This window comes from Takifugu rubripes, chromosome 9 (assembly GCF_901000725.2).
Source record: "Takifugu rubripes chromosome 9, fTakRub1.2, whole genome shotgun sequence".
NCBI classification, from domain to species: Eukaryota; Metazoa; Chordata; class Actinopteri; order Tetraodontiformes; family Tetraodontidae; genus Takifugu; species Takifugu rubripes.
The window spans coordinates 12,113,816-12,139,206 of NC_042293.1; the positions used below are offsets into that span (position 1 = coordinate 12,113,816).

Here is a 25,391-nt window from a genome sequence, read left to right on the forward strand (position 1 = left end):
TCGCCACCCATCGGCTTCCTTCGGAGCAGAATCCATGTACACAAACACCATTGCCAGGCAACTGGCTTTTTGTGCCCGCGCTCGTTACTCATGCCCCGGTCACGCTCGATATCAACGCAAAAGGAGGAATTCAAAACATGGCGTCGCTGACAGATGTGTTGTTTCGGGAGGGGAAAAAGCTCCGAGGAGGTGGCGGCTAGACGATTTATGAGAGGTTATGTAAGCCCGGAGATCCCAATCAGGCCTGAGTGGTGTGAGTGCAGAGGGTTTGTGGCACTGAGGGCCTGTCAGTGCAGAGGAGAGGGTGCAGAGCTGCTCTGAGGAATCACACCCGCTCCCTGTGTCACCACAGCACAATAATCCGCATAATGCCATGCCTGCACGTGGAAAATTCAGGGTTGGCATGAGAATTACGTAACTTTGCCAAATATTGATGACCAGCACTAGAAATCCAGGATTTTCCAGGATTTTCCCTTTGCAAGTAAGTGAGTGGCTGTTGGAAACTGTGGGAAAGATGCGTTCCAGTTCCTAAAGCACAGAATTAGCGGTAGTATAGATGCGATTTGCAGCAAATGGGGTAAAACAGGGAAAAACCACTCATTTTTTCTTATGTAACTCAGGTTTTTTTTTTTCTCCCCCAAGTCTGTCACCTCATCAGTACCTCCAGTGGACTCATTCTTTCCTCGGCAGGGCTCCCATGTCAGGGGGTCCTGTTTGCTCTGCAGCTTACAGAGGCCCAGATTAGCCCTGGTTTGCGTTTATTGGCAGCGGGGTCAGAGCGGACGGTCTCTGTGGCTGCGAACCTCAACATCGAGGACCCCGTCGGATCGCCATGTTTTCAGGATGAGGGCCTTCGACCGCGGCACTGTTGAACAGGCTGTGACAGGGCCTGTAATCAGCCACCGTATACGAGATGTGTCTGAGACGAGCTGCTAGACAGTTCCCTCCTTATTCGTAACCAGCTCCGGGGTCACGTACACATACACAGGCAGACTAATTGGGAGAGGACAGAGTTAAAAATAGCGTGTGGTGACGCTGGTATCATAATGATATCCTGGCCAGACCAGAAGCCATTTCCACTGTTCGCCTCGCTGCACTTCTGACATGGTCGTGGGGAAATTTCAGCATGAATACAGCCCAGCGCTAACCGAGAGGTATTTGGAGCTTTTTTTTTTTTTTCACAGAGCGGCGAGGATTCTTTTTTCCTCTGGAGAACACGCTGCACTCGCACATTTGCCACACCTGGATGAAAGAGAAGAAAGAAAACAGCTGCGTGCTTTAACAAACCTGCAGCATGTGTGAGACTGGGCAGTTCCCCCCATTCAGAGTTACTAGAATCTCTGCAGCTACCAAAATAGATCAAAATATACTAAGAATAAACATTGAGCCAAATTTTTAATTTGGCTCAATGTTCCCCCCCCCCCTTTTCTGCTATAAATTATGGTCATTTAGATCTGTCTTATTGAATATTGAGTCCACGTTCCATATTTAGTCTCGTTAGTCTGGCATATTGGCAGCACAGCAGAGGCGCTTAGCTGTGGTTTGGACAATGTGTTCTCATTCCAGGTTATTTAAAATGTAATATTTGGTGTCACTGCCTGACGTCCAGAGACTTCCATGACACACAAATGAGCATCTGTGGTTGATGCACTAAGCTGCAGCTTCTCCACTACGTGCACAGCATCAGGGCCTGTGTGTCTTTTTTGAGGTGTAAAGGCAGTAGAGAATATGGAGCCACTGCGCTGCAGTCGGGTTTACAACATCGTAAGGGAGGTGTCTTTAAATTTGGAGGGAAAATTTAAGGTTGAAAAGCCAAAACAGTGTCTGAGGTCACCACTTGTGCCGTTGATAATCACTAGGCCAGACAAACACGAGGCCCGTTTACGAGGTGGAGTCTGACTCAAACTGTTGTCATGGGAAATGCCCGCACGGATGACAGAAAAACACGTCTGGTTTGCCGTTCTTTTTTTCCTTTTGTCAAAGTTTTCTTGCCCTTTGGACCGTTCTTTACGGGTCGGCCAGGGTCAGCGGGTCCGCAGACATGCTTGTGTAACAGCACAGCGGCTGTTTTGACCCGTGGAGAGGTGCGAAAACATCTAGAGAGACAGACACAAGGAAAAAGAGTCCGACCTTGTTCTGATGAAACACTGCGAGGTTTGCCTGTCCCCCTGAGTTATAACTGATTGTGCTGCTGTGCGAGGGTTCGTGTGAGCGTGCACGGCTCTCTGACAACAGCAGCCTGTCATTACCGACCTTGACTGCTGTTTACTGGCGCTTCGTGGCCCGTGGAGGTGCACCTGGGAGGCTGCTCACACCTGTCTGGGCCTGGCCAGGGTCTTAAACTGATTTATAGGCCCTTGATTTGATGCCTTGTCCTGATCGTTCCTGGCAGGCTACTTATTTCCAAGTTGTATAACGTTTTTACACTTGTGAATCAGCCTATAAGAATGTTTTGACCTCTTCTAAAAAAATCTGATATAATGGCAGAACGACAGCATGTAATACCTGGCGGTGCACAGAGTCACCTGTTGGAACATGACACCGTGTGTGTGTGTGTGTGCGTGTGTGTGTTTCTTCATGAGTAATAGCTGATAAGCATCATTGTGTCTTGTCCACACCTCTGACAGTGATGGTGTTTGAACGTGGATGATTTCAAGGAGAGTGTAAAGTTTATCACTGCTTTTCTACACTCAGATCAACATGCAAAAATATGAGAATAAAACAAATGCAGCTGTTATTTACATATGGTTTAATTTCTTTCCAGGCTCATTTTAAAATCTTTCAGATACCTTCTCTGGTTTCCTGTGCTTTTAGTTGTTTGTTTGTCCTTTTGAGTATTTTTTATTCTTACACCCGCTGTATTAGCTTCATAAATGTTCAGCATGACTGCTAAAATAGATAAACAGGGACTGTGGACATTGTACATGCAGAATGGAGATTTTCATATTTACATGAGAGTATTCCAAAGTTCTTATTTTTTTTAAAAGTCCCAGAACCAGAGGAAACATAACATGTCATCTCATTTTAAGGGCCTCGGCCAGCAACAATAATCTTACAGGTTCTCTCAGAGGTTCTCTCATGTCTTCTGTGCACAAATAAAGGAAAAATGTGCCATTTTGGGGGGGGGTTCACTGTTGCAAAGGGTTAAAGGTCTAGAACATAAGAGAAACCTAAAACTACAGTTTTTTGTGACAAAAGAGTAGATAGTGGAGACTTTTATTTTTTTAAAGACTGGACTTCCACACATTCCTCTTCGGATGGCTCTTGTCTGTGTTTTTCTTCTCCAGGCCTGATTAGAATAGAAGCTGTTTAATCCCCAGATAGAAGCTGGATTGTTTTCTCGTCTCGCTCTTCATCTTTGTCTTGTTCTTGCTCTATTCCTTTGCTGCCTGCCAGACTTATAATTTGAAAATATAAATAAATCCTGCCCCAGGTCTTACAGCCATATGGGGGGTGCAGCAGGGGGATTGGGAATTGGCATCCACCTTCAGAACGAATCTTCGGATTTAGAGACTGAACAAAATGTTTCTGCAGAACGTCTCCGTCTCACCTCCTCACACAGCTCTCTCTTTATCCATTTAGTCTTTCTGCTGACTCGATTCCTGTTCCGGACATCTGGTTTCGGCCTCTAAAAAGACAAAGGCAGTCCAGAGCTTGAGAGGTGAAAGGTTACTCCTTGCATACACTGAGGTATGCGACACTGCATCCAACCTACAGCCCCCACCGCTGAGGCTTGTGTCTCTAAAAAAAAAAAAGGCCTACAATGTCGATCTGTGTACCATGTTAAATTAGGTCAGGAGTTGAACTTCCATCTGCAGTTCTCAGAAACTAAATGAGGACGAGGTCTCCGGGGGGTAGCTGGGTGAGAAATTGGCCGGCGAACATGACCTTGCAGAGTTTGGCATGCTTGTTTTCAGGCCACCGTATTCACAGAGGAGAAGGGGAGCGTGAAGCATTTATCCAGATGTTCTTACCAAAAGTTTGATAAAGCATCACTTTCTTTGAACGCTGATGAATAATTACCAACATGCCCATAATTTAGGTCGGAAATGGGGTTAATTCAGGGAATTTTTAGTCATTCTCAGGTATGTGGGAAGGGGGCAACGCCCACATCGCCCGACCGATGCTCAGCATGTGGAGAGTGACGAATGGGACAATATGCTAGTTCATGGACCGGGCTTACAACATTGGTCCTCATCTTAGGAGGCCCAATTAAGACTCAGGATAGGTGTGGATAGCGTTGCTGTTTGAAAAGTTCTGTTTTGAGCTGTACCCCAATGTTTCTTGTCATACCGAAGTCCTGTTGCAGGTGTTTTATACAAGGTTTTACAAAAGAAAAGGTACAATGCAGCTTCGTAGGACTTACCAGCTTCTGCTGACTCTGTCTCATGTGGCTCAGTTCAAAGCTGTCTGGGCAGGGTGAGAAGAATGTATGAGGGTGGATCAGATACCTTGGAGGAGAGGAATTAAAACAAAAAATAGAGGGATGAAAGAAAGAACAATAGAAGAACAGAGAGGGTAGGCTCAGACATGCACAGCATCACACGTGGAGAAACGCTTCCACCCCTGCATTCCTTCTAAATGAAGGCCAAGTGGGAGCATTCGCCTCACGCAGGGGACAATCTGACAGTCTGCTGTGAATTGACAGCAGTTTAAGAAAGACTGAGCGGATGGACGGACTTCAAGTGAAAGGCTAACATCAACTTGCCTCCCCAAACTGCCTCTGGCCAGGTGAGCGAGCCAAAAGAAAAGGAAAAAAACAAGGGACCACAAAAGAAAAAAACATCAAAATGACACAAGAAGACAGCTGCTTTGCAATTTTGCCTCAAACCTGATGGTTTGTGCCTAATCTGCTGTCATAAAGATAGGTGGAAAAGGAGGGAAAGTGAGGAGAGGGAGAGAAAAGAATGCAATCCCGTAGGGCTGTGTTTAAAAAAAAAGAAAGAAAAGAATCATCTTCCATCTGGGTCTCATTGAAGAGAGAAACCTGAGTATCATCTCAGTTATGCAAGACATTAAACCAGCTTAAACCTCCATGTAGACGAATCACCAGAAATAACTTTATATGAGGTGATCATCCAAGTGGTCATGTACTGGCAGGGGATGTGTTTGGAGATAGGTGAGAGATTTATTGCCCTGAGGGTGTGCTTAAGGTCAATAGCAGGAAGTTATAAGTCTTGAAAGTGTGGATGTGGAAACAAGGTCTTATATTTTAGGTCAAGGTTTGATGCTTGTGGGTCAAAGAGAGTGTTTAGGCAGCCATTCAATCCCAGCAGACCTCCTTGTGCTCGCTCTCCTCAGGCATCCTGGTAAAAGGTGGTTTGGGCGGTTCAAGATGGGCTCTCCTTTGGCGGCAGTGGGTTTATTGTTCTGGTGAAAGGTGAGAGGATTGATGCCTATAGGTAGCAGGGTGAAAACCTGTGCGCGGCCCAAATGTCTGGAATACATTATACATGCTTCTCCCCGCCGAAAAAATACCTCAGCCGACAGCATCGCACTCCTCATGCGGTCTTGCCTCATGTTACAGGGGGCTCAAGGAATCGCACGCCAACAGGCGATCCGTTAAGGGTTAAAATGGCACCATTTTGGATGCTGTTGGAATGTCGTTTACTTTTGGATGCAAAGGAGCCCTTGCAGAGATAAGAACCTTCTGTTATTAATATTGAAATACAAACACTGAAAGGGGTATAACTGTTCAGCAGAGTGACTCGAGCAGAAGTTTCATATTTCCCAAGAGACCCGGGGGGGCTGTTATTCACAATTCTGTGCCGTGATTTAGGCATTCCTGGCCAAACTATTTAAGATTTAGGGAAAACAAGAGTCCAGACTATCAGATGAAATCTATGTTTTTCATCCTTTTTTTTTTAGGAAAAAAAGAGAATCTCATGTCAACACGTTTTGGATCCTTGATTGTGAGTTTTATTTGCTCGTACAAGTACACCCACTGCAGGCGTATCGAGTGATGGTTAAATTCCTACTCAACCTGACTTCCAATTTGTGTTGAACAATTAAATACAAGATTTGACTTGTGAAATGGTGATTAGAGATTTTGGAGGTACAGGCATGTTTTTGAACTTCACATAGCCAGACTTGCCCCCCCCCACTTGCTTCCACATCTCTCTTGGGAGGTAGGATTTCTGTCTCCAGGTTCACCAGGCAGACATGATTCTTCTTTTCATCTTCCTGCCTCACACATAAAAATCAAATTGGCACCAATTCTAAGGTAATACTTATGCTGCGAAGATGCGTGACTTCAAACTACTACCTTTAATACAGGTAACCATGAGCTTTCAGGGGAAGTAGCTTTATATCCTATTTTATTGGTGGGGGTGGTTCTGTATAAGAGTACAGAACTGCTGAAGGGATCAGGAATCAGTTTCCATTTTTTCTGACATTCCTGGAATCCTTCTTGTTTTTGCATGAGCCCTTCATCCAAATCCAGAATAGCTACATCATTGCCTCATTTCCAAAACAGATATTGTGGCAGCACATCTAAAAGTATCTGGGTTTGAGACGACCCCCACAGTGGGAGAAGTGAGCTGGGCCTTCAGCAGTTTTTCACTCTACCTTTGTTTTCTTTATTGTCATTAAATGCATGGGCAGCCAGCTCGACACGGGCTGGAATTAATGATGCTGTCCTGTATCTCCAAACTGCATTTACAAGAGCGTGCTGGCTGGGACACACACTCACACACACAAACACACACACACTTGAGCCTGAACTTCATGTCTGCATTGCATAGGTTAATTCTAATCCAAACACCCTCTCAGTGGTTCAATCAGTGCTCATATCGAGTGCCAATCCATTCTTTAAACATGGGGCCCACTGGGATCTAAAAGCTACCCGCCTCTTTTGATTTATTATTGTAGGAGACTTTGAGGCAATCCCCCCCCCCCCCCCCCCACACACACACACACACACACACTCACACAGACAATCAAACATATACAATAACCGCAGTCCTAAATGCAGCTGCACATACGCCATGTCAAAGGGGGTCTCAAATGAATTGGTCAATTGTTAGTAATCATGAGATCTATATTTTCCACAAAGTGCCTGAAATCTGGCTCGCATTAAGTTGTCCAGGAGCAAAACGAGCCCCAAGTTGTGAGACCTACCTTAAAATGGTTGTCCTGGAAGTCTTTCAGGCAGCAAGACAAAAGCCTCTTCTGTTGCTGGAGCAGGCTCATTTTGAATTGACCGCACCGTGTTTGGGAGACCAATCTGAAGAGCATCCAGATGTCTGAAGACGCATGTCAGAGACCGTCGGCTGTGGGCATTGGCTTATTATTACGTAGCTTTGAAAATTGCTCTGTTATTAAAGCTGCAGGCTTCATTTGGGCTCCAACAGAATTCCATGTTTTTATGACAACGGGACAGTGTGTCTGAGTACATCAGAAGAACAATGGAGGATGTTGTTGAGCCCTGCCAGTTAACCAAGTCCCACTCACAGACGGAAATTAAAAGGTGACCAACAATTTCAGCCTGTCAGAGGTTTACATTCAGGTCAATGGAAGTGCATCAGAACATTGTGTAGCATTGTTTCCCCATTTGTTTCCCTGTAACCGCTAATGACCACATTATGTGTGCGGCCTGGATCTCCCATCTCCTGCATTCTTCTCCAGTGTCATGTTGCAGGATCTGTCTCAGCAGGACGCCCATTGGGTCTCCTAACAGGCTTTTAATTGATTATAATTGCCTCTGTGTTTCCGCTTAATGAGCCGTGCATTCAGCGTGCTCTTTGCTCACCAGCAGAAGCAATGGAATCATATCGAACACGTGCGAATTTGAGAAAGATTGTCCGACAAACTGGACATACCAGACCACAAGCCATGCACCGGTTTTGTGTGTCGGTGGTGTTACGTGACTGTTCATAACAGATGGAGTGTTCTGCATTGACAGGCCATGCTTCGGGCAGGCATATCAAGCAGTGTTATGAAATAAGTCACTGACACTGACGGTTTTACCTCACCTAGCTAACAGAATACACATGCTTTAATACATTTTGACATCATTTGAATGCCTTTGGAAATGAAAATATTAGATTTGAGCACATTTACATATTACTGAAGAGGCCTATTCAAGCTCCCCAAGATTCTCGTTTCCTCCTGGAACACTGTGTTATTTTATATTTCCATTCAGCTGAAAAAATGTTTTAGCGAACATTTCAAAACACGGAACACATCCAATGTGACAAGTTATCGTGAGGAGGCCTCGTTTCGACATACGTCAAACGGTTGGGAAATGCAATTGTGGGCGATCGCTGTAGACATATAAACAAATCCCCCCATTGCATTTGTTCCACAGAACATTGTGTTCTGTGTCCGTCTGGGCGAGGGTTCCTTTGCTATCTGTTCTGGATCTGCACAGATGGTGTTTGGCCAGTGCCTAAACCAGCATCCTGGAAAGGCTTTCCAAATTCAAACAAATGTAGAGACTGTACCAATGTGACATCTGGGCTCCCCATCATGTACACCTACAACAACAATGTGACAATATGCTGATGTTATACAGTAAAAACATCAGAACCAAGTAACGGTTGTGTTGAATACACATTCACTTACTGGAAAAATTGAGCAAAACCACTGAAGTGGCAAATGAAGCAACCTAAATATGCTTAATAACAAGAGTCTGAGTAGGAAATTGGGCCAGGTTTACTCTTTGCCTACTTTTAACCTGATGTCAGCACTTTATTAAGAGTCTTTAACCTCCCAGTTCCACCTTCTCAGCCCCAGCTGCCCAGGTATCACTCAACGAATCCTGGCTTTATCCCTCGTTTTCAATTAGGCATTATTGCCATTGTGGAATGTCTGGTATGTCCTCTCCATCCACACACAACAGACAATCAACAATGAAAGTACATGTCTCGGCTTGTACTGATGGTTTTCTGCAGCAGGGTGAATTCCAGCTGCAGGTCTGGCACTGATACACGGAGACGTGGTCGGATAAGGTTTTACCAGGCGTTTATCTCAAGACCTTTCCGAGGCTCCTCAAGCAGGTGGAGCCTGGAATCTCAGTGGCCCTTACAGATTTCACCTCTGGTTGCGGTCACAAGCCGACCAAGAGACAGTTCCTTTGCAACAGGTGACACAAGGAATCAAAGAAAAGATGTATTCTCGTCTGGTAGCTCCAAGTCTTTCTGCTGAGTAGATGTGGAAGTGGCCCTGCCTAGGGGCAAAACCTTATCCAGCTGCTGACTTCTGAGAGTGTGCGTCAGAATCCACGAATATCTGAAAGTGAGGAACTCTCCCTGCATCTCCAGTCAGCACTCTTTTTTTCTCCATACAATCTCACATATTTAAGTTTTATTCAATAGAAATGATGGATGATGTGTATGAAATTCTCCTTCACTTTATGGACTTTTACCTCCAAAACACCAACTCTTGGGGGAATAGGTGGAGGTTCTCTTACAGTTTAGCTGTCTCCTGGGAAGCATAAAAAGAGGCCCAGCATGCGTCGCACATACTGACTCACAGTTTTATTGTCCAAATAATATTGCTAAACAAATATGTAAACGGCTTTATGGTCATTGTCCCGTTTTAAGAAAAGGAAACTTCTGTTTGCTGGTTTTTTTAGTCATCTGGTGCAGGGAGAGTCGAATGGGTTTAAAATTTCCTTTCTGAAACTGCTGGAAAGATGCAAATGCAGAGAAAAAGACACAAATATGCAAGCAAACATTAACAGCCATAAACAATTGGACAACATAAATGTATCAATTAGAGTGAGAGTGGCAACGGAAAAGGAATACTTTGGGAAGATAAATACTGTAAACCCTAAACAGAGACGTTGCGGTTTGTGTTTCAAGCTTTCTCTGCTTGAGCGTTTGTTAGTGCACATGTGTCTGTCGTTGCGTCCTCACAGCACCCCAGATGCTTTGGGAGGTGCTTGATGTCTCTAAACAGATCCACTTCAATGGCATAAAGCTAGCCTATCATTAGGGAGGGTGGCATCGGCATGCTGTTTAACCATTAGCAAAGAGTGGAGCTACAGCGAGAGCTGCTGCCAACAACAGCACTCCTGCACCAAAAGGACAGAGAGTAAGAGTTGCTCCACCTTATGGATATGATGTGTGTACAGCGAATTCTACACCCGTTTGGCATGGGAGGTTTGACGCATACCCCACAAATATTGGTCAAACCGTAATTTTTTTGTTGTTTTTTGTGTCTCTGACCATTCTTGAGCTAAAACCGCACACCACACTGACTGACAGCCCACTAGTACCCGGTTCTGCAGCAGCTATTCGACATGTTTCGGGGTTGCGGGTTACATCGCGAATAAGGACAAACGTACTTGTGACGCAGGCTGGCCAGGGCAGCCATTGAGTCAGTGCCTCCGAATTACAGAGTGCGGCTGAAGGCGCATTGCTGCAGCTAAACCACCTCATTAGATCGCGGTGACTGCATCAAGCCAGCAGTTCCCCCCTCACACGTACAGAGAGGCCGCATCAGACATGGTGATTAACTGTCAAGTAAACACGTCCATCTCCGAGCTCTCAGGTCTCCCACAGATGGCATCACACGTCTCTGCAATGAGCAGGGAAGGCATTCCTAATAAGGATAAAACAGGAACGCAAGACCCAAAAATTTACTCAGCATTGTCCAGAAAAATGACATAATTGTTCTTCTGAGTACAACGCTGCTTCATGTATTTCCAGCCACTAATTCCAATAATCGAAGTCTTCCTTTGTTAAGTAGACGGGAATGCTGTTTTTGACTGATCTCACCAATTACCTTGGAACTCGAAAAAACAACAGAACCGCAGCTATGTAAACTTTTCGGGAGACATTTTTCTCCAAAGCTAATGATAAGTAAGATAGACTCACAACTTCCAAGGCAAATATGCATGACTGCATAATGTCGTTTAACAAATTTCCTCCTTTGGAAAAAGGGGTGGGGGTTTAGTTTTTTTCCTTCCATCATTGTGTCTTGGCCAACAAAGCAAAAAAACAGCATTGAGGGGAAAAATGTGCAAGCTAGGGATTAATTAATGCAATATCTGCAGCAAAGCAAGGCTAATTTGCTGCACACTTCATTTGGTTTTATTAGCCCTTGTCTTGTGGGTTGTTATTACAACATTTACCCCTGTCTAGTGATTTTTATTTCAGTAAATCTTTATAGTCAGTGGTTTTGATTTTATTTAACACAATCTTCAGAAATGTTTACAGTTCTTGGTGGAGAAGGAAATAAAAAACAATGAGTGTAAAAGTCCAGGAGTGTGTTTTTCATTTGTTAGCTTTCCTGTCAATGCAGCCCCCTCAAAGCTATATTTAATCTCATCTGCAGAATCGTATTTAGCCTGTCTTGCCAGGGTGTTTTCAGGTCACATTTAGTTGAGGGATGCTGCACAGAGAAGAGACAAATTTGCCGCTGGCGAGAAAAACACCTACATGTTGCTTTTGAGATGCGACTCAGCATTTCTTGGATGACTGTAGACACTGTCTGGATGAGCAGCTGGCCAGATTGTCTGGGGATGGAGGGGAGAAGAGATAGCAAATAGAGGAATGGAGGAAGATAAATGGACATTCAGAAGAAGGATGGGAATGTTGAGCAGGGAAGGGAGAGGAAGGAAAGCTGGATAGAGGTGACAAAATGTGTTCATTCGGTAGATCCAGAAGCTGCGATGAGAGGCCTCAGTGTGGGAAAGCAGGGGAGGAGGGTCATAAATTTCACTGGGCTTGTCTGTCCCGGCTGCGTGGTTTCACGCTGGGTTTGTTCAGGTGGCCCTCTCCATCAGCGTTGCACCACTGCCGCCACCGCCGAACCCTGCTCAGCGAGCAACAAAAGCTCCTGCGAAAAAGAAATCCTTCGGGGGGAAGAAAAGAAGCACTTCGTGGTTTTATGGCTTCCTCGTCTCTACATGGCCTAAAAATCATGACCTGTGAGGAGGTTTGGGAGAGTTATGGGCTTGAACTTTGTACTATACAGTGAACTTGTTTCACCTTGGTTGCTATTTTCACTGTTATTAGAAAAGCATTTGTTTCCTGGTTGCAGATGTGAGCTTTGGACCAGCGCCACACATCTAGACTGATTTACAGTTGTGCATCAATCCTGGTGAGATCTGCGCTTGTCAACATTGCTTTATATTTACTCTGTCACTCTTAGAAAGTCAATAGGATGCAGCAGATTTCCTCGTCACGATGGTGACCAGCTTCCTCCTACTGGGCCCTGTAAACACTGGGGACTGAGGTGCAACGTAGCTTGTTGGAGCTAACAAAAGTAGAAGAATTTTCCATGATGCTTTTCTACCTACTGGTGCACTTAGTTTGTGAAAACTATTTCCCATGTAGACATTGTAATGTTGTTATGAGGCGTAGTAGAAATTGACATGGATGACAATCCTGTGGATGTAGCGGAAACAAAATAAACTACAGGAAATAAAGAGCGAAGGAGGTGGAGGGATTACGTCTGCTATAACATACATTTAAATGTAAATTTTTATTTATGGATGACTTTAGTGGACAGTTGGTGATGTGTACCCTGATCTTAGCCTGATCTTACCCTGATCCTAGCCTGATCTTAGCCTGATCTTAGCCTGATCTTACCCTAAACTAAAGTCAGGTCTCCCCTTCAACTTCAAACCAAATCTTAACTCTTAATCAGTCCAATGAACTTATGAGGACTTGACAAAATGTCCTCACCTTCAATAAATGTCCTCATTTTGCACTTAAAATGGGCTTGTCCTTACTAAATAGCTTGCAAAAGAATACAAACCCACACACACACACACACACACATTTTAAGTTTTCTATCATTTGTGAGGACTCTCGATGACTAATGTATTCCCCGAATGAATGAATTTGTTTTTTGTGAGCGTGTCTCGGTTGACATTATAATTTTGCCATTGAATAATAGTCCTAATGTTTTGATAAGATTAAATAGGGTCCTTCAAAGTTCAAGGCTTAATATATAACATTTTTCTAATGGAAAAAAACGCTCTTAAGGTTTGTTTATACTCCTGCTTCCACATCATCATTCTAAAAGTTGCACTTGTACATTGAAATAGAAAAAGAAAACAAATTACAGGAATAAAAACTGACATCATTTTAAAAAAAAAATTCAAAACATTTGTCATGGTGCAGAAAATCCTTTTGAAAGTTCTCACAAACTCCACACTTAGTTTGGATTTAACATTCTGCAAATACCACACTGTACCACGAACCACAATGTAAGAATTGTCCTTCAAATTGCTTTTGAAGTTTGGGAATAGCTGTCTTTAAATAAAGATGAACTACGTGAGGACTCCTCAAACTACAAAAACATCTTGATCTCCCTCCGCTCATTAGCAGCGCCGTCAGAATAAGCCCCGCATCCATCACCGGCACTCAGGCCAAATTCTAAAGTCAAATTCATTTTTCCCAGCGAGGGTTTCTGTTATATTATGAAGCTGTTTTCCTATTGATGGCTACTACGCAGAGTCTGGCTGCACCTGAATCCTGCTCTGGTGGAGCCCATTCTGAACATTTCTGCTTCAATTTAAGAGCAGATGGGGGTCATCCTTATAAAAGGACACAAACTTTTAGCATCATTTCTCATTTATCATCCAGTAAAATGTTTACCTGTAGTATTACCTGATTCTGTAAATCTGATAAAGCTTAGCACGCTATTTTTATACTTTCTATAATGTTCTTGGTCCTTAACAGTGGTATTCAAACAACAATCCTTGAGTCTCATGTAGCTGGAGGGTCCACTGAGTTCAAGCAGGGATTTTTCAGCACACACCACTGGAGCCAGAAAGTGGCCTCTTCATGGCCGAGGTCCAGAGATGCTGGCCTAGTGGGCAGACTGACAGTGGGAGACATTACAGAGAACAAGGGGAGAGAAGGGAACGGAAAATGAAGAAAACAGACGATGCACATTTCAAACCCACACATAAACACGGAATAAAAAGCATTCGGTGCTGCGGTTCGACACATAACAGGACTGCATGTGAATTCTGCGCACACGCGAGGTTCCCATGTAAAATGCATGAAACACACAACAAAACTTGCCAGAAAATATGAGCAGAGCCCCACATGCTTTTCCACTTTGTCTCACGTGCTGGAGAAAGAGCGAACCACTGGGCCGTTCGACAGAGCCCACTTTTCGCTTTCCCCGTGGTCGTGGGTGTGTGACTGGGGACTCAGCTTTGCAGTCTTTTGAAGGGAGGTCACAGTTCTGCTGAATCCAAAACATTTGAAGTATCTGAGGCCCCCGACCCTGTTCCACATTAAAGGAATAGCCCGTTCATCTCGACCCGTCGCAGCGCACGAAGGATCCTGGGATCACGTTTGCTTAAACTGGGTCAAACTCTGCAGCTCTCAGTCTCATTATGTAATTTACTCAACTGTTTCCCTCCGTGTTTGCTAAGGTAAGATCAGAGCCGACGCCACATTTGAGGGACGAACGTAAATACACTGTGGTCTCCCGGGAAATACTACACATATCATCATGTCTGAGGGCCTGTTGAAGCAGGCAGATGTAGGAAGAGCATACCATGTTACTCAGAGGTGGTCTTTATGACACATGTCCGTCTAAGCCTCCATTGGTTATGGAGAAGTCTGGGAGGACGCTTTCTTAGAAGCTTCTGTCGCTGCTGCAGTCAGTGATCAATTTCCATCTCTAGTGTCACGACCGTGGTGAGCTAGAAATACTGACTGCTTATGGCCTTTTTTTGTCTGTAAAAGTCTTAATCTTGGGACGGCCGCTGAGCTCGCGTTACCTTTAGCATGGTAAAAAGAGTGTTCTGTGAGCTGAAGCGAGCCCGATTCGAAACAGACCCTCTCCATTTTGAGTCTGGTCCACTTAATGTAATTGAATTTGACTGTAGAGTTTTTCTTCAGCACCAACTCCCTGGCTGCTACATCACTCACATCTCATTCAAATGGAGAAAAAAGTAAATTCCTCCGCTGGCTCTTCCTCAGTAGACCCATAATATCTGTTTCAAAGTCGCGTGGAAAAAGTACACAGGGGTGCAAACTTACATTCATATACACGCGAGTACATTCGTCTTTACGAAGACCAATAAACATTGAGGCCAGGTGCCCTTGAGATGAGTGCTCCGGTTTAATGGGGACCAGTTCAGAACTAGGCCAGAAACTCTCAGCCTCATGCTCGTTTCCCTTCCTCTGGTGAGCAGCTTTTGTTTGTGCTATTATGTGACCTTTAAAACTCAAAGATGGGCCAATCATTTTCCACATCAGTTCCTTTAATATGCAACAGAGTATTATTATTTCTTTAGACATGCTCGTGGTGGGACCATTAGGGAAATAATGCTGGTTGGTCAGCCCGCAGCTTTGGCCTGGACTGACTGGATCAAGTTCTACAGGGGTAATGAGTGCACAAATTGATGGAGGCAAATTCCACCTATGTATTCAGACAATGATTTCTCATAGCTGTGCCTCCGTCCTTTTTATGCAGTGCCACACCACAGCGAGGCTGACAATTTTGGATGCAGAGAAATGTCTCCAAATTACTGGTTATCTCGCCAATAAATTCAAAGCAGAGATCAAACTTTTCTATTGGTGGTTCAGCCTATGATCAAAAGCCTTTGTGTTTATCACCACTGGGCCTGTTTGGGATGGAAAATGACCATTTACTGCAGCTGCCATGACCATGGAACTGGAATGGGAGCAATGCCTTATTATTATATCATGTAATTTCTTACCCTTAAGATGCTGTTGCTTCGTGACCCTCCAAAGGAGAGTACATGTAAAATTACACCATATTTAAAATGTCCTGTTAAAGACATGGCTCTAAGTGTGTTAGGGCACAGTAGTTATTGCACAAAGCATGCCTGCTAACCAAAAATGTTGAACTTGGTGTACATTAACAATGCGTGCCTCACAAATCCAGGACTCAGTTCATGCATGATTTGACAGCTTCCAAAGGGCCAGTGGCGCAATGGATAACGCGTCTGACTACGGATCAGAAGATTCTAGGTTCGACTCCTGGCTGGCTCGCATAGTTTTTGCGGTGTTGCACTCCAAAAGCCCAAAGAAAAATTTAGAAATCGGGGTGGAAGAGGCCGGAATATTTCCTTTGCACTGCCGAATTAACTCCAGCAACACACGATTCATGACGAAAACTCCAGCATTACCCATTAGCATCCTGCTAATATTTCCCACACACCATCAATGTATGATTTTCATGTGATGGATTCACATCTCTGTATTGCTTCACATGCAACCAGAATCCCCACAAACTCACAATTGTATTTCAATTTTTCCGAAGAAACAGTTCTCTGTTGACACAAAACATATATTAACATGCATTCCTTTCATATGCATCTCCTCCACTGACAACAACCCCATCATTTACCTACAAGCAGTGACATAGTCTATTGTGTTCAGCCAACAGGGGCTTTGCTTCACTTGGAGTGGGGGCATTAGTCGCACTTTAAGTGCAGTGACTCGTTTTACTGAGCCATGGCAAAGAGATGACTCCTTTTACAGGAGTTCAATGGTTCATCTCCAAGGTTTTTGGGGTTTGGCCAGACAACACAGTTTGACTGAAAATGATGAATAGGGGCTTTGCATGCATAGATACTTCCCATCTTTGCTGGAGAACACAGACCTATTCAAGTGTTTGTCTCCAAAAAAACAGCCAAGAGCCAACAGTGGGGGTTTTTGGGAGGGGGTGATAAAGAGAAAAGAGTGCCGGTAACTCAATATATGCAGGTGTGTGGGTGACTGTTCCTGCCTACCTTAAACTCTAACACCTTATTCACAATGTGTCAACACAGGAGTCCTGGTTTTGAGTCTTCTCCTCGCCTCCAGCGCTGTGTGGAACCCGGGCACTTGTTTCTTGTTCTAACATGTGGTTTGTGTATGTCTTTGTACTTGTGCACAAGTGCAGCACGCGTGTGGCTTTCACAGCTGCTGAAGGTGCCTCACACATGCCGCGTTTTCACACACTGGGACACTTGTTTTACCCATTAACTCAACATTACATCACATGAAAGTTCCACTTGTCAGTGCACATGTATGTTTTTCTGTTCCCCTGTGTAAACACAGTTTGGCGGCCTGTGAAGACGAAAGTCACGCATGCCCGCGCCCCCCAACTTCAGTCAGATTACCTGTCTATGGGCTAGAAACCATTTCAGCTCACGGCCATCATAGACTGGTGGTGACAGACAGAGATAAAGGCTTGGTGGATCGGGCTCTGTACAGTCGTTCAAGGTCAGGATTTACCTGTCAGAGGAGCCAAGCAAACCTCTCACAGTTCAGGACAAAGCTTTAGGGAGAAACAGAAGGCCAGCTGTGAAGAGAATGGTGGTAGACAGTACTGCATAAACACTGTTCCATCACCTTAAAGCAAAAGAGCGATCAAAGCAGGTTGAGGAGCTCCCACTTACGAGAAGCCATTCCAAAAAACTCCACATCAAAGATGGAATGACCTCATGTGGGCACACAGGTGGTCGCCAAATCAAGGAAGGGAGGCTAAGATGAGGCTTCACGGATGCACAAACCTGGAAGAGCTGATTTTGGCGAATAAAAGCCAGATGGTGTCACAGTCGACCTCAGACAATATTTGCATTCCTAATGTAGTTTTCTTGCAGAAATGGTGATGTGGCACTAACAACGGAAACAAAATCATCCCAGAGTGATTCACTGTTTTCCCTTCAGGGGGGTTACGGCTTAATAGTTCTCTTTCTCTGTGCTTGCTTAAAAAAGATAGTATAGTCACGTTTAAACTGTTAAATACGACACTAGTTTATTCAATTTTTATATACCACAAACAATGGGATACTTCCTGTGTGACACCCTCCCTCAATGATTACATTTGCATGTAAGATGTGTGTGTCCATGAACTACTGTGTGTAGTAAAACTCTATTCCCTCCCCTGTCAGGGTTGAATGGAAGATGCATCCTTCATTTTTTAGCGCGACACATAATCAACATGTACTCAGATATTGGGCGTCGCCTGCAGTGCAGTAAAAATCTGCTGTGATGGTTTAATTAATTCAGTGTTACTTACGACCTGCAAACAAATGTTCTTTGAACCTTTCTAGAAAGCATTTTGTAACGTCATAATCGCAAAATTTGGTCTTCCGCTGGATGAAAACACAGAAATCCGCGACGGACTGACGTCCACCTGTTTCCCTAGACTGTATAATCTAAATGGTTTAACTGGATGGGATCAGATGGCTTTGGTAGTCTTTCAAGGTTTGCAGCCTGTTTTTGTGGAAAAATTAGTTGGGTTTTTCGAATGGAAAATCATAAATTATGTCCCGCTCGCCTTAAAAAAAAATGGTATCAATAAAATTTTACGGTTGTAGCGAAGGCGGTGACGTGACATCTGGCAGCAGAGTCAAACTGACTCCTATACTTGAATGAATGGAAAATCTCTTCTTTATGGTCCAGTGTTCTAATATTAGTTCAGTGAGTAGACACTGGTCCCTTAAATGAACTATAAGAACTTGCTGCCATTGACAATAGCGCCCGTGGTGCATTCTGCCAGATGTGTAATGGCACGTTGCATCTGCAGTGTGGAAACAGGTCTGTTAATGTGAGACCGTGTGGGTCTGGCTAAAGGGCGCAACCACCAAGAAGAATTCCCATCCCCGGCTCTTCACCAACTCCACATTAAATCTTTTCAGCATCTGTTTTCTTTTTCAGATTTACGCAGCCTAAACAAGGGAGGTGACTTGTGTGGAAAAGTAATGAGATCACTCTCTCCCTATGCCGTCCCTTGGGTGTTACTCCATCACATGATCTCGATTTTTTTTTAGCTCCGCATACTTGCAGAGGCCTTGCAATAGCCATCTGCTGCTTATAGAGACCTTCGGGAGACATCTGAAAGACAGCCACACGACACGACACGCAGAGCCAACCGCAGAGGAACAAGGGTGAGGAACTGATACATTTGGAAGGGGATAAAAGATCCATCCAGAAGAAGACAGTATATTAACAGAAACAGGAAGATGGGGTCACATGTGCTTGTGGAAAGGGAGGAATGCTGCCCCGAAGATCACAAGGAGAGAAATCGTTTGTCACTTCTCCTGACACACAGAGCAATGGCCAGATTGGATCGCTTCTGGCTTTGTTTTAGAGTCTTGCTTTGTGTGTTTTGAATAATCACACATATGCAGACACATTTATTTCAAAATGCACGCGCACACACAGGCAGTTACAATTAACTGTGTGGTCGAAATGAACATATTTTTTCAATAATGCACCAATTTCATTGTAACACATGATTTAAAAAAATAATTGGCATTAACTGATTGGCGGACGCTGTGAGAACTCACCAAATTAAAGCTCCTTTTCCCGAATGATGCCTGCAACACCGGTCAATAATATAACAGAAGAGAAAGGCACTTCTGAAAAGCCAAATGAAGCTGTTGTTTCCATCAGGGTCTGCTGACCTTGTGTCAACAACATACAGTAGCTTATAGGAACATTCACCAGCATAATCATCCCCCTCAAACATCCACACAGAGTCACAGGGCTCGATTATGTAAGTTCCATCAAATGGAGGTCGTGATGCCAAAGCAGAAAAATTGCTGATCTGTTGACTATGACGTGCACCTGACTGACTTTGATGTTAATGAAACCCTGCTGACCAAACGCACCCTCTGCATTTTGATTCCATTGTGAAATGGAAACAGTAATTTGTTTTGAAGGGATAAATAAACCTCCTATAGCTTCCCCTTCCGCACTCTCACCCCTTCTATTTATTTAATCTGGAGCAAGAATGCATCGTGGAGTCTGGTGGGGCGGCATGGAAATGACCTGTGCTGTCGGTACGATGGCCGCCTCGCTGTAACGATAGTCATGCTTTGGAGTTCCGACAGAAGATCCTTCGCAGGAGTTTTCATCTCAGCTGCTCACCCTGTCTGTCAACAGGAATCGGCGTAAAGTCGGTCTGACCGGGCTGTTTGAGACGACTGAAAAGCCTTTTGTTTTAATCTTGAATCCAGCAAGGCGTGACGAGCGTGTAGTGAATGCTGACGGGTGGATGAGAGAGGAAGAGGAGGAGACACTGTCTGGAGGACGCAGAACGAGGCAGATGAGTGAACCTGTGGTGAGCAGACTTCAGATGTTTGGACGGCACGTGACTCGTCTGAAAACCTCCAACACCTTCGCGCCCCGGTGCTGACTGCACGTGGGGGTGAGCTGTAAAAATAAAGGTGCGGTTCAGATCTCAGCCGCTTCCAGAGCGATTTTAAACCTCACCATTTTTACAGTACGCACAATAATGTTTAAATCCACAGAAGATAAAATGCATAAGTTTAATAAAAGAGCTTGGGATTCTCCTGTATCTACACCCACCCTCCTGACACACTCATTAGTCATATCGCTAAGCGATATGATTTATTGCCGAGCGATGATAAATTGAGAGAAGATTCCGATCTCTGTAATTACAGCGATCACACACAGCTGTAATTCTCACTCACACAGTGAACCTCAGGCACAGCCGCGCCACGTCGTGCCTTCTTAACCCCCCTCAGAAGATCAATGCGTACTCCGATTCTGACAGGTCTTTTGTTGGGCTCCAACAGGCTGCAAACTGATGCCTGCAATAGCGTATTTGAAGCAAGTCAACAATACTGTTTTCAAAGCCTACTTGATGCCTTCGGAGAGCTCAGCTGTTCAGGAAGTCTGTTCTACAGATGGGAGGCATCATAACTGGGGGATGCTTCAAGTCGGTGTAATCCAGATGATGTGATGTTTAACATCCTTGAGGAGGCAGGGAGGAGCAGGCTATCAGGATTTTAAAACCCATTGTCTCACTTGGGAACCCATTTGAGCGATTTCAGGGCCAGCGTGCTCCACATTCGATGACCCAAATGGGCCGTTAAATTAATGGGTTATGATTTCTGCCGAGAAACATCCAGGGAAGTTACACGGTATCAGCAAAATGAAAAGAAATCCAAGAGTTTCTAATGAGGGCTGATGTCAGACGGATCAGATTTAGGGAGATGTGAGGGTTTCAGTCGTGCCTGCATGAACCTGCTGTCAACACGCACGTTGTTATTTTGAAGATCACTTTCAATCACCCTTTAAAGCATCTGAAATCAAAGATCATATTTATACTCCTTTCTAACTTTAGGTTTTTGTTGCTATGGTGACATTGTTTGGCCTCTGCCAGCTTCCTACAGATCTTAGCTGCTTCTCAGGAACTGACTTGTCATTTTAATTTGTGTTAAAAATTTAATTAAATCCTCCGCGAGTCTCGCATTAATCATGATTTATACTCTTACATGTCTCGCACACACTCCCAGAGTTCCAAAACCTTCATTTTCTCCCACCCAGGATCTGCCTGTTTTCTGCTGCGTGACCCCGTTCTGTTTGGACAGATCCCAAGGAGCGATGATGAATGACGGGTAAACAGGATGAAACCTCGTGACAGCTGAGAATCGCTCGTGCGTGGGCACGATTCCACCACTCTATAGACTCTGGCAGGTGAAAACACCCAAGAATGTTAATATTGCTGGGTTAAGTGGGAGAAAGTGGGGATGTGCTGTGCACTTCTGTAATCTGCACCATCACATCTGAAGCCACTAAATCCAACTTAATCTTTGGCTGTTTAGGCCCCCCCACCCCACCTCCACCCCAACAATGTGCTCTTATCACAGACATCCCAGAAGCTTCCCGAAAACGCAGCAACATGCCAGCACATCTCGCTCCCTCCACTACCCACAATCCTTATCTGCAAAGTAAATAAGGGCTCCCATCCTGTCAAAGGGGATTTTGTCTGAGCGCTGTCTGCCAACCATCTTTAAAAAACATGGTCAGGGGGAGGAAGAGGGGAAGCGGGGGAAGAGGAGAGGACAAAAAAGCAATATTCCCTCCACAAACACAAACATGCAGACCTCATCTAGGGCAATTCAATGAGCTTTTAAATGGAATCTAGATGTACTTGGTATTGTATGTACATGCACTGATATGCAAGTTCTTTCGCATTCTTCCTGCAACATGTTTTAATTTAAGGATCAGAGTGATAGCCTCTACTCTTGAGGGAAATGGTTTGGGATTTTCACACATTTTTCTGCTGACACATTCACTGGCACCCCACCAGCACACCCAGCTGACAAAATCTCCTCTGTAGTGAGCCTGAAGGATTTCATTCCCAAAGTTTAACCCTCAAAGGGAGACTTCTGTTCTCAGGGACTGTGAAGGTGGAGGAAAAATGTGAGTCCCTCTCAGGTGCTGAGGAGGGACTTCAATAGCAATTTATTTACACTGAAAGAAATGACATTATTTTTAGCTTTTTGCAGTGTTTTTCAAGCAGTAAATCCAATGCTCAGTGGGACTGGGATTGCAATGGTACTAATTATTGGCCTATACCAAACGCTCAGGTATCTATCTCAGCATCTGGACTGGAAAAAGATCAAACTGGTCTCTAATTCTGAGGTTTCTTGAGCTATATTTGCAAACTTCTATGGAATAAAGGTATATATTTGGGTTTGTATACTGCAGATTATTAGTTTTATGGAGAAACCCATTTAAGATTAAAGCCATGATGTTTACACAGCGCGTTAAACTCAATATTAAAATAATTGGTTAGCCGGTAAACCGTGATTTACAGTAAAGTCAGCCTCTTCAAACACAGATTGTAACTCTCATTAATCTCCGCAGACAGACGCCTCCATTAGTTCTGTTTTTGTTTCGATCTCTGCTGGCCTATAACATCTCATTTACTCTACGTTATGTCATTACTTTATGTAATGTCACCACATCTTAGCCAGCGGGCACCATAAACGAAGCGGGCCCCCGCAACTGCCCTATCCACCGTTAACAGGGGCCACGTAAAAGCGCCTCAAAACCCCCTTTTATGTGTGCAAGTGCAGTGTTGTTACTGGGAGAGGTAAAAATAGTCACGGTAAAAATAACACATTCCTGTGGAGTGACTGATCAACTTTTACCCGTTTAGTGAAAATGTTGCCGTATTCCTGCGGCTACCAGGAGGAATACTGGTGGGAGGCACGTTCCCAGGAAAAGCACGTTGAAAAGGATAATTGCTCATCTGAGCTCACACAAGATGCCTCTCTCCCTTTCCAATAGCAACATAAACTTCTCCTGCATTCTTGAGAGAAGAGTTATGCTGACCTCCTCTCCCTCTTCCCGGGTGTATGTGTGTAGAGTGTGTACACAGACATGTTGTGTGTAGAATGATTCGGTGTGCATGGGGTGACAGGGTGTGAATGCCGGGGAGGATACAAGAAAGAGCTTCTCTGGAGTGAGTGAATTGTGTGGGAGAAGGAGTGTGATGGTGTTGGAAGAGGAAAAGAGGAGGGCTCTTCAGTGGTGTTTGAATGTTTGTGAGTCAGGCTTCAGCAATGAGGGAGTAACAGAGGCCATGAATGAGAGTGCTTGTTTATGTGGGTCGGTGGGTTCCCTTTTAACCCCTTCAGCCACTTCGGCCTTTGTGCAGGAAGTAGCCGCTGCAGCCATGGTCATGTGTGGCTGAGAGACAAATCATGTGTGGGAGAGGAAGTCAAACACGCACTGCCGCCGAGACAAAGCCCTTTGTAGTCTCTTTGGCTCGGAGCAAAAAGGCAGTCCGGTAATTGGGGTGTTTACACTGGAGATAGGAGGCTTGCTTTTCGCCACACGTGCCACGCAAAGCATCCGTATCCGTCCGCAGGAGGTAGAGGTTAATTGGAGAGAGATTGTCTTTCTCTGTGAAACTTGTCCCTCCCCAGGAGGGAAACTGGATCAGAAATGGAACTTTAGACTGTTACTGACATTTAGCTGGGAGCCAAAAGTGGTGGAGGAAGCCTTGGAACCTTTGCATCGCATGCACCGAAATTGCTCCCTTTGTTTACGCAGCTGCCTAACTCGGACAAGGTTCCAGATAAAACAGCCATTTCTGGTTAAACAGTTGAAGGGAAATACCATGTCTAAATACTGTAAGCACCTGGCGGAACTCAGGGGTCACCCTCTAAGGCTAAATCTTGAGAGATTTCTCAACTTTTCTCAATCAGTATCCTTGATTTGACTTGATTTTCTCTTCAATTAATCAAGGGAATCATCACATTATTTTATCCCTGTAATATTACTGTCTCTTTAACAAAAAAAAAAACTTTCTTCCTTTTTCTGATATTTAATGGTAGAGATAGAGTTGAAAGCTTTTGCCAGGCAGTAAAATCAAAGTTATGTGAGAAACACTGGGAGCCAAGATAGCATTAGGCATCCAGCTGCCAAGCAAGAAAGTGCCAGTTTGGCCTCATTTAATTGGCTGCACAGGCTACAAACACACTGACAATTTATCGGTTCATCGAGTTCCGTTGTGTCGAACGGACAGCTGTTTATTTACACGATGAGCAACCGTAGCATTTGTTATAAACTCTAACTTTAGTGGCTTTATGGAAGGCCAATGCTTACATAAAGTAGTGTTTTTTCTCCCAGTGATGACCTGGCCTTGAAACTTCAGGCCGCTGCGCCCACAGTACCTAATATTATCTCTCCCTCGCTTAAAGATGAGAAGTCTAAATAAACTTCTGGTGACCTGGAGAAGGATGAACGCGGCAGTAACTCATGGTGATTCACTGCACATCAAACCACAGTGAGTCTGCAAGTGCAGACAATGGCTTCAAAGATCCCCTCATTCCGCCACACAGGTTGCAAGGAGGACATCTGTCCTTTGTAAATGTCCCTGTCAGAGGGTAGAATGTCTGGAATGTGGCCCCATGGCTAGTGAGCCGCTGGACCAAACGCCTCCACGTGTCTGGCCAGCGAGGCTTCTTGATCCACCTCTCGCCTTTGCTGTGTTCTCTTGGAGAAGCCTTAAAGGAGTTTCTACCTCAGGAGTTATGATTCTGACCTCCGGGTTAGCCAGTTGGGGACCACCCTGGCCCAAACATATCAGTTCTCACGTGGCCTGGGGGTTCATATTTTGGTTTGAAACATCATATTGAACATATTTTGCGACATAACGTTGACATCAGCTGAGAGGAATGTCTGTCAGTGCACTAATCTTTCCCACCCTTCCCAGTTCATAGCTCACATCACAGCGCGCTGTTAGCGTATGAACCATCAAGCGCTTTTGAGACGGAGACGTGTGGGAGATACGCGTCTGATACCGTCTTTGATGCTGGCAGCTTTGTGCGTTCTGATGGAAAAGTTTTTTCATGATTCTGGGAAACGCTACAGCAGCTCAGGAGGCGGCTGATGGTAGAATCGGTTTTAGTCTTTTTCAAGGCGCTGGAAGAGCTGGATGCAGATGAAATGCATGGAAGATCACGGATCCACGACAGAGATGAGCCAGCACACCAATCACCCCCCTGAACTTTATGCCTTCAGTCAGCACTTTATGAGAAAAACATGATTTTGTGGTGAACAACAGTGCAAAACTACCAAAAACCACCCACTGTAAACACTGTAAAAATCGGTCTTACAGCGTGACAAGTCCAAACTGGGAACGGCTGAAAACAGTACCTGGTATGTCCTCCAGACAAATGATGA

The 25,391-nt window shown here is 44.6% G+C and overlaps 1 long non-coding RNA gene and 1 other non-coding gene across 2 annotated transcripts; one reads left to right on the forward strand and one right to left on the reverse strand.

Annotated features, from left to right (window-relative positions):
• Positions 1–2,753: 2,753 nt before the first annotated feature.
• On the reverse strand, positions 2,754–7,285 carry LOC115251042 (uncharacterized). Its single transcript, XR_003889597.1, has 3 exons — positions 7,120–7,285; positions 4,367–4,451; positions 2,754–3,628 (listed from the first exon to the last, which is right to left on the reverse strand). It is a non-coding gene; the product is annotated as an uncharacterized lncRNA (long non-coding RNA).
• An 8,580-nt stretch (positions 7,286–15,865) lies between these two features.
• Positions 15,866–15,938, forward strand: trnar-acg (transfer RNA arginine (anticodon ACG)). Its single transcript has one exon. It is a non-coding gene; the product is annotated as a tRNA-Arg (tRNA).
• The last annotated feature ends 9,453 nt before the right edge of the window (positions 15,939–25,391 follow it).